Genomic DNA, 10,595 nt, shown 5'->3' on the forward strand with positions numbered 1-10,595 from the left:
AGAGCTCGTGTGCGATGAACGGAGTTGCACATAGGCAGCCAGACTTAACTCGGGCCAAAGCTCACATTGTTGACACCAATACAGCAGATTGTATCATCTTCCGATACGTCGCCATCCTGGTGACTTATAAATTATAATATGAGAGTATGGTTATTTTAAACACAAAAATTCTCATACATTTCATCACGTAGAACTTTTTTGTTGCTTCAAAATAATTTTAAATTCCTTGCAGACTTGCTGAAGCACTATATTTCCATTCAAGGGTTATTTAGAGACCATAATTCTCGATTTCACCGAAAATTAGTAATATTTTTGATGAGAATTGGCGATGTCCCATGTATATGATTCCACAATTTCCCGTATTTTTCTCCATAAAATGGTCACGAATCATAGTGAAATAACTTCATTTTTGTATTTGATTTTATCTGAGTATATTTTTCATATTTAAAATGTTTTGGAAAATGTTAACCTCGACTGAAAAGATAACTCTTTATAACGAAAAAAATTTAAAAAATCTTCGATGTCGTTATAACCGAGTTTGACTATATTCCTGAAAAGCACTTATTATTTGAAATTAAAATTCATTAAGAGTCAAAATAATTGTTCGCGTTCTTCGAATAATTTCATTTTTTTTATTGTTGTGTACTTCGTGTTGTGTAATACCGGAAAATGAACCAAGTCTAAACTCTAACTATAAAGAGTTTAAATACAATAAACGCCAAAAGTACTATAAGCAATCATTTGAGTTTTGTCCTTATAAATATGAATCATCAATTTTTTCGTACCGTCATCATTTTGTGTAGCGCATGTTAGCTAAAAAATACTGTTCAAATGAAACTGGATCCGAACAACTCTGCTCAAACATTCCTCAGTCGGAATTCAAATGAGGTTTTGATTCTAAACTAGTGTATCAGGCTATTTGATTGCTGTAAATTAGAATGTGAAACGGTGGGATAATTAAATAAGCAAGGGGCATTCAAATAAGCATTGAACAATCTGCGTTTTCATTAAAATATGAGCAGGCAACATAATTTTAAATTTTCATGAATTTTTTATTGAAGAAAATGCTATTAAACTTGAAATTGGAAAAAAATCTCAAGGTTTTGGTTTTTTAAGAAAATACCTCGCATGGGTTCAGATGCAAATTAAGTGACTTCTAGAACCTCCGTAGTGTCACGGAAATCATAATAAATGACAAAAAAAGCTTTGTCCCGTCACTGACAATTTTGTTTTCTTTTTACAGAAAGAAAGGCCTGTGGTGTATTAACCACATGAACAACGAGATCACCCGACTTCGTTGCAGTAATATTTCTTATGTTCGGTCGGTATCAGGCAAAATAATCAATCAGGATGATTGATTATTTTGTAACGGTTTACAACGGTTATTAGTAACGGTTTACAGCTAATTCTAAATGGTTCGACAAAAAAATTCAGGCTCCATGACTGGTTTTGTCCCTTTCAATTTAAACATTAATATGAGGGAGAATTTCTCTATTTACGTATATCGAGAAACATTTTGATTCATTTACTTGAATGGTGATTTTTCACCTCCGATAAGTGTAAGATACTGTCGATGGTGTGTATGAAATTCAGGCATTCCAGAACTTCCGATGTGTTCATAGAATCCTTTATTCAATTTAATCGATCTTCATTTTAATTTGTCGCGTTATTCCACGTTCCGTAAAAGCCCGCTTTTACGAACACTGGCAAGACAAAAAAATTGGTCCGTAAAAAGAGTAGTGATCGTAAAAAAGGGCCCTCAAAGCAGCACAGCAGAAATCACTAAACCCCCTTTGAAATGTCATATCATTTTAAATGAAATAGGCTTTCTTGTAATTTCCAGCGAGTGCAAACTAAGAGGTATAACATTCCATTCAGAAAAAAAATCAACTTCACAAAATATCTGGACTTGTCAATGCTAAAATATAAGGCTTTCAAGGAGGCAAGATACGGCGTCAATGCGCCGCTTATACAGTATAAACGGTTAAATACAACTTGGTTATTATTTGACTTTAAAAGTGGGGTGAACTCATTCCAAGTTTACCATTAAGAGGGGTTTCACTGTAATTGATTTAAAATGATTTAATATGATTTAAAATATTCAATTTTTTTTTTTTTTTTTGCTTTACAGTCCTAACAAAAATTGTAAAATATAAATTAGGTATATTCTGTCCGTAATAAAATTTTCCATAAAGAGGAAGAATATTTAGTACTGGGTTTTATTCAATTTATCTCGTGATACGCGGTTATTATACGCGACAAAGTTTCCACTCAATCCTTCAATACCAATCTTTACCATTGGCAGCTCAATGGTTGCATTCAACTTTTGATACTCAAAATCCCACGTTTAAAATTCTAGGGATTTCTATCTAAAATGAATTATTAATGAACTACCTCATACAATCCGCAACAACAAAATAAAACGTCACTTTTATCGGTATTACCGAAAGTTTTGTCTTCGTTTTAGTTTCAGACAATATAGATAAAATAATAACGAAATATTCAAACCCGTATACACGTTAAGTACTGTGTGGAACAGGAGCATTTGAAGAGCACTCTTAAAGAATCGTTCGAGCAATATAAAGAATGTACTTTTGTGATATAAAATTCCCTCGCCACAAGTTATATCACGCGTGCGTGCACAGATCTACATGGACATGAAAAATACTTTGTTTCAAGCCTTTCTCCATCTCTTCAAACGTGGATATATGTAGACTCCAACGTGAAATTATTAAGTAGTTACGGTGTACACAGTATATTTTCAACTACACGTATATTTTCAATACAATTTTTTTTTACTTTTTTGTTTCATTTTATTCATTTCATTTATTGCAAATAATCAAGATGAGGGATAAAAAAATCAGCCAAGGGGCCAGTAGATCCATACTGATTGGCACAATGCAAAATTAGTAACAAGTATTACTAAACACAATTATCCGAGGATGATGTCACTCTCCGCTATCCATACGGAGGTTTTAACAGCTGGCTGATGCAAAGATATATTTAGGAAAGAGAAAATTCAACTGCCTTGTTTGAAATCGAATCCACGTCCTTTCAGTGCGATCCCGTTCAGTGCACACGAGCTCCAATGAAAGATTGCGATATCCGTTGCTTTTCTAGTCTAGTGGTCTAGGTCGTTTACCCGGGAAGTGAAAGGACGTGAGTTCGATTCCCCGTAAGGCCAGTCTAATTTTTTTTCTCTTTCCTAAATATATCTTCGCATCAGCCAGCTGTTAAAAACCTTCGTATAAACACGATTACATACGTCTGTTATTCTGTAATTCATCATAATAACAGAAAAAATTGTGTAGAAATTTTCTGACAGAAAAAAAAGTGAATCTATATATATATAGTGGTTAATATAGAACAAAATAAAATGTTTATGATTCTTTCTCATATACAAAATGTTGCCTTGAAGTGGAAATAAACTCAGAGGGGTGTTGGGCATGAAGAGGAACAAAAATTGCAAAAATACTTATGAAGGGTGTGGCGTCGAGTGGGACAAAAAGGCCAATAAAATAAGTAGAAAAACATTTATTTGACAGCGTGATTACAATCCAGCCTGTGGTGGAATCACGTGTGCAATAACTGAGCGGTCGATAGTATCCACCCTGTATGTTGTTTAATCAGTCTGAGAATCGAAAACTGTTAAAAAGCAAAGCAAATCGACGTTTAAAAATAATTAGAATAGACTTATAGAAGTGAAGTTGACGCGTAGAGGAATAACTCTACGTCTCCTCTACTCTAAGAAGATTAGAAAAGCTGTTTTGAAGAGGTTGAAAAGTCATTTGTTATGAGTCTTACTTGCTTTTTTTGGAATTTTATTATTGGGGTAAGATTTGAAATGAAGTCACCACCCCAGACAGCTAAACCATATAATAGTAGGGAATGAAATAATGAGTAGTACAATACATTAACACGAAGGACTGATCTACAGGGTTATTCCATAATTTCCCTTGTCACATTTTACTGGCGAACCGTTTATTCTAGAGGCATACCTCCAATTAGAAAATGTATCCAAATAACGTGTAGAACTCAGAAACACCATTCATGTTGCAAAGAATTGTATAGTTATCAAAATATAAAAATTAACTTTTCATACGAACACCCTTTCTCCAAAAAATCCAAAGTTGTTGCCCTGTCTCTTCTGAAGCCAACAAAAAAGTTTTTCATGTTTCTAACTGCAATATCCACCGTAATATTTGAATTCAAAATCGGAAAAGAGTTGGGAAATACACCATAATCTAACGGACAACGCTTTTTTCCCTAGATTACGGTATTATTTCCTAACTGTTCTCCAATTTCTTAATTCATATATTTCAGTGAATATTGCACTTGGAAACGTGTAATTTTTTTTATTGGCCTTAAAAGAGACAGAGCAACAACCCTTGCAACATCAATGACGTATCTGAGTTCCACACGTTATTTGGATATCTTTTCTAATTGGAAGTATGCCTCTAGGGTCAACGATTCACCAGTAAAATACGGCAAGGGGAATTTTATATATATATATGGAATCACCCTGTGTATATATGGTTTAAAGTAATATAGTTTGTGTAAATTACATACAAAACATTTATGCCTTACTTTAAAGGAATTCAAAATTTTACATTTTTCACAGGATTTGATTTATAAGTTTTATTATTTTAGTTTGATGGATTATAATGGTTATATTTCGTTTTTCGTTGTAACGAAAACATCAGAAACTTATAGAAAACTGCTGTACGGTACAAATGCAACTCGCTCGTCTTACTGAATGTTGTAGTTGCAGTAGTTTACTCTGTATCTTTGACTTGGGTTTGGTTTGAAAGTGGACTCTAAGTCACTTGGGAATTCTTGTTTTCTTTTAGTTCAAGATCCGGATTGTTCGGGGAAAAAACTCATTCAGGCAGATATTCGATACAATGCTCTTACATCGCCATTCTGCGTGACTTACTTAACTGAAAGTACAAATTACTAAAAGACAAAAAGAAAGTGCGTATAGAAAACATTCGGTAAATAAACGAAAAAGAAACCTTAGCCGAATAAAAAAATGCCTTTTGATTTTTTATTCTTATCCGATTGTAACTATTTATCCCGCTATTCCTGTATTTAATTTTAAATAATCTGTTTGTTTTTCAGTCCTGAAAAAGATATAGAAAATATAAAACTCAGTGTTTTATCCGTTATTAAATTTTTCCCCTATTTGTAAATTTCACTAAATTGAAAACGCCAACGATGTATTCATAAAGTACATATCACTGAATTAATCAAGTGTAACCATATCCATTTCCAAGCGCGTATTCACGCATGGACGTCTGTATCCTCAATAATCTTCACAATGGACATTGCACTTTCCAGGTGGCCAGTTATTCACTGACAACTCCTCGAAGAAACTGGTCGATTTTCCGTTTGGCTCGGCTAAATTTTTTTCTTTCTATTTATTTTCCCTCTTTTTTTATCGAAATATTTCCAATAGACAAAAGTTGGTAAAATATTGAGCGCGCTTTTTATTTTGTTTTTCATGGCTCATAATAGTGGTATGGAATAAAATAAAAATTTAAGATAAAAAAATTAACCATTTTTTACAAAATTTATTCCTATTCAAATAAAATTATTTTTTCTACATATCTACCCAGATCTTAATTCAGATCAGTTCAATAAATATATAATTGCTAAAAATAAGGAAATGAATTTCTTGTAAATCTCGTTTATTTATGTTTCTGATTGGGCTTCGGAAACAAAGTATTGTACACACACGTGGTGCTGATTTTTGATTAAAGATACACATTGAGAAATGGAAGGATGTCTAAGTGTTCCAATTCGTCACAATTTGATTTTTTTGAAGCTTTTAAAATATGTAACAAGTTATCGATAGAAATTATTTGACTCCATTGATTTAAATACTCCATTCCTATCTGGTGCAATAATCCATTAGGAAGAGATGTTCTAATACTCTCTTTAAATAATATTTTCTAGAAATAGATCTAAAACTCCTTATTTTTCACATCTTAATTCTCGGATTATGTGAAAAATAATCCGAGATTCGAGGAACTTTTCTGATTTCATGTAATTTGTCTAAAAACAGAAAGAGCGCGTAAGTATGTGTGAATCGAGGTATCTAAAGTAAGATATTGATAACCTCACTAACGCAAGGTATTCAGTGTAGTTGAGCTCAACTACATGCATTTGAAATAGAACATAAATTTTCCCAACGCCCATAACATACAGGAAACTGAGATGCGTAAATGAAGCCTTCGATAACAAATGAGAATCGGAAACGCTTTCGCTTCCCGTCAAACACGCATATGCTCAGGTACGTACCGTACGTAGCACGAGAGAGAATGTTTAAATCCTCCCATGGTTTTAATTCGGTAGTATTTTCAAACAACGGCGAATTTCGGAAAATGATTGCACCAAAGAATACGCCTCCTTGTTTTCGTAGTTACCATCGTCTATCCTGAAGAGAGAAGACATCCATTCAAATAGAATCCCCTAAAATAACGTTCTTCTTTTTCAACGTTAACAATATAATATATTTAGCAGCTACTTTTTAGTAGTTTGGATAGACTATTGTTGCGCATGTGGTCAAGAAAGAGTAACTTTTTGAAAGCCCTATATGGTTCGGGATTTTATGAGGGCATAAAAACGTATTGAAAAAAATATATAAGAAACGGATGTAAATTAATGTTTTTAATATAAAAAAATGTATCAATACAGCAAATTATGTTAGAGTGGATTTTTTAATTACTCTTGCATTGACTAATTCAGAGTAAAATGTACCGTTTGCCTTGTTATCTATAAATAGATAAAATCTTGCTTGCCAAAGTTGAATAGTTTCTGCCATGAATTTTATTGTCACTTATATCAATTTTGTGTGATTTTATAAATCTCTGAACACGTAAAATTTCAACTGCTCTCAAAAAAATGACACCAGCAAGGAATCGACTCTTTCTTGATTAAAAAAGTTACATTTGAAAGCCGTATTCTGTACTGAAATGACACTAAAAGATGCATTTTTTAAAATACCAAAAAAAGGTCAGAAAATAAATTGGTATATAGTGGGGGTTTTTTTCATCATGTATTTGCCATGTAAATGTATATTCAAATATATACGGGACCACATGAGGGTAACCTTCTTATAAGTCATTTGAATGTTTTCTGACCAGAAAAAAGAAAAGAAAACATTCAGGAGGAGGTATAATTAGTTGTAAGGGAGACTTATACCTAGGCACATTATTTTTCAAACATTTTTTTCTCTGTGAAATTTCACTAAATTCATTTTCAGTATCTGTATACTCTATGAAACATCATATAAATTTTAAATTACCTTTCTTTTTTACTGTAATCATGAAATATGGATTTTTGAAAACGCAAAATGTTACAAGGTAAAACAAGGGGGGTCTTGTACCTTGAAACGGGGTGAAATTACAAAGACAAAAAATACAAATATTACTAGAAAAATAATGCAATAATTATTTTTTAATATAAATCATATATTGGAATGAAAAATTTCAAGATAATGACACAAATATGATTATTATTAATATATACAGGGTGATTAGGCAACAAGGCACATAGCATTTTACTGGCGAACAGTTGATCCTAGAGGCATACTTCCAATTCGAAAAAGATAACGTGTAGTACTCGGATATGTCGTTGATGTTGCAAGGGGTTATATAGTTATCAAAATAAACAATTAACTTTTTATATGAACATTCTGTGTCCAAAAACCTAGTGAGAAAGTTGTTGCCCTGTCTCTCCTGATGCCAACAAAAAAATTCTGCATTTCTGAGTGCAATATTCGCGGAGTTACTCAAATTCGAAAAATGGAGGAAAATTGAAAAAAAAGCACTAGCATATATTTGGTATACAGTAAAACCTCCTCTAACGGCCATTTCCGAACAACTGTAATCTCCAAATAACGGCATTAATAACGGCATAATCTCCAAATAACACATTTTATTGGAACCGAACGCGTCCCATAGACTTGGCATTACAAGTAACCTCCAAACAACGGCCACTTTAACCATGGAGTCGGGAAAGAAATACGTACATCACTATGAGAAAAATAATTTTCAAAAAAACTGATTTTCAAGGGAGTTTTTTCCTTTCCCCGAACTCTATGGGGGGAAAAAATTTTGTATGCTTTCTTTTCCGTGGTACAAACGCTAGATGGGTATATTGGAGTCAGTGGAGAAGGAAAAGCGGCCGCCAAGTGCTCTATAGTTGCATTTAAAGATCACCTTAATGATCTGAAAATGTGCTGCAGTCCAACTTCATTGAAGTGGGAATGTGCCGCGGGTCACGTAAGTGATCTGGAACAGCGCCCAAGTCACCTAAATGATTGAAGTGATCTGAGAATGTGCCGCTTAGTCAATTCTTACAGAATTAGGTTTGAGATCTCGGACCCCATTAGATGACCCCAAAGGCCACCTTTGCCCGCGCGTGAGGACTTTAGTATGTATGGTCTAGCTCTAGCTGATCTTAGGGTGGGAACAAAGTATTTGGGGTTGCTAAAACACACCATCTTTGTTCATATCAGTTTTTCTTGCTAAGTCGTTTCTGTTGTGTTCTACCTTCACTGCAAGCCTAAATTTTAGGATGCCAAATCAGCACGGTACATAGGTTAATCAATTATTATAATATTATCAATATAATCACATATTATTTATATATTAGAATACAATCAATTATATAATTATCGTAATAAATAACTGAATGGATATTATCATTTTACATGTTATATAGATCGCAAATTTTAGTTTTTTTTTTCAGAAATAAAAAACTCCCCCAATAACGGCCACCTCCGAATAGCGGCCACATTTTCACGGTCCCGTTAGTGGCCGTTGATGAGAGGTTGTACTGTACTGGCAACAGCATTAGCATATATTTTGGCATACATTTGGATATTATGGAATAGTCGGGTAATGTAAAATACCGGGTTTTCTCCGTTCTCAGGTATGGCCGCCAAATAAGAGTGATAAAGCTCAACATGTCTACGTTATAGGTGTGTACATTATATGTATATAGGTGAAATTCATAAATATTCTACATTATACTTGTAGAGAGGAAAATGGAATGTTTTTACATCTGGATGCTAAGTGACTACAGTAGAGATGCAACATCAGTGATATCAAAATTTGCTGTATTTTGATTACTGATGAACAATAAAATATTTTCTCGTCTCTCTTCCTAAGGAAATCTACTAGGTAAAACTTTTTGTTGGACGCATCCCACATTGTAAACTCTGTTTTTTCCAACAAATTTGATCAATAAATAACCAAAGGCGGATGGAAGAGAGAAAATGGAGGTAGTTGAAGATTTTGTAGGAGAAAAGTATGGAACTAAAATTTAAAATATAAATTGTATGTAATAGCAAAAGAATAGATAAAAATTGGTGTAAGTTAAGTATTCCACTGCAAACTAGGAAAATTTAAAGTTTTATTCCGTTCCAAATTACACGATCTTTTATGTTTCAAGGTACACGCGATGCTCTACCATTTGTGAAAAATATTAATAACTTTATTCAGAGTGCTTGGTATGGTTGAGCTCTTTGATCACTTAGTATGGTTCAACAGGTGATTGCATAGGTTACAATTACCAAATATATAGTTAACTAAACTTGCAATCTTGAGAATAAACACGGCAAAAACATGCGCACAATTTTGTTGCAAAAACGTGCCTACTTACGAAATCTTTGTCAAAGTCACAAAGAGCTGAAACAAAAATTAGTTGCGGGGCTACATTAATTGTGCATTTTTAATCTCTTGCACTCTAAAAGCATCAGCTAGAATGCAATGATATTAAAAGTATTTCAAGTGCTTCAGGTTTACTATGGTCAAGGTGCAACAGTTTCCCCTACCTATACATTAAATAATGCTATTTAAAAAAAAAAATATATATATATATATATATATATATTTTTTTTTTTTTTTTTTTTTTTTTTTCTTTTTAAATATAAGTACGCACATGCAAAATATGATTCTAAAATACTAATGGATTGCATGTGTTTTTGGTAATTAAAAATTTTGAAGGCATACCTTAGGTTTATTAAAAAATATTTTTGTTATTTTTAGAGCATATTTTGCCACTTTTTTTAGTGCACGTAATCCAGTCTCTACTTATAAGTATAGACAACACGCATTTTTTTTTTCTACATAAAATATAAACAGGAGAAAAATATTCTCATTAATGTTTTTGACGTGGGAAACGATATTCTTACTCGAGACAATCGAGGTTTCCTATAAATGTGCCTATTCATTGAAACGCAATATCAAATTTCTTTTTACGAGCCAAAACAAATGACGGTCATTGAGACTGATTCTAAAGAAAGATTTATCAAAGGGTAGAGTTTTGTTACGTACTTTTTAATAGAAAAAATGAGAAACTTCTAAAAGACTTTTTATCGAGTGATCATTGATATTTCACATTTATCGGAAAAAAAGCTGAACTCGGCAAACAGCAGATCAATTAATCTCCTAGCATATTAATTGCTTTTTAAAAGGTAAATAATTGCTGTAACTTATCATGTTAAAAAAAAAAAAAATTTGAAGAAAGAAAGAATTTATCGCTGTGTGTGAGGTCATAATTCTTTTCAGGTGTTTCAAGGAAAT

The sequence above is a fragment of the Pholcus phalangioides genome, unplaced genomic scaffold (assembly GCF_987345545.1).
Source record: "Pholcus phalangioides strain wild (caught in Gottingen) unplaced genomic scaffold, Ppha-v1.0 ptg000007l_1, whole genome shotgun sequence".
Classification (NCBI taxonomy): domain Eukaryota; kingdom Metazoa; phylum Arthropoda; class Arachnida; order Araneae; family Pholcidae; genus Pholcus; species Pholcus phalangioides.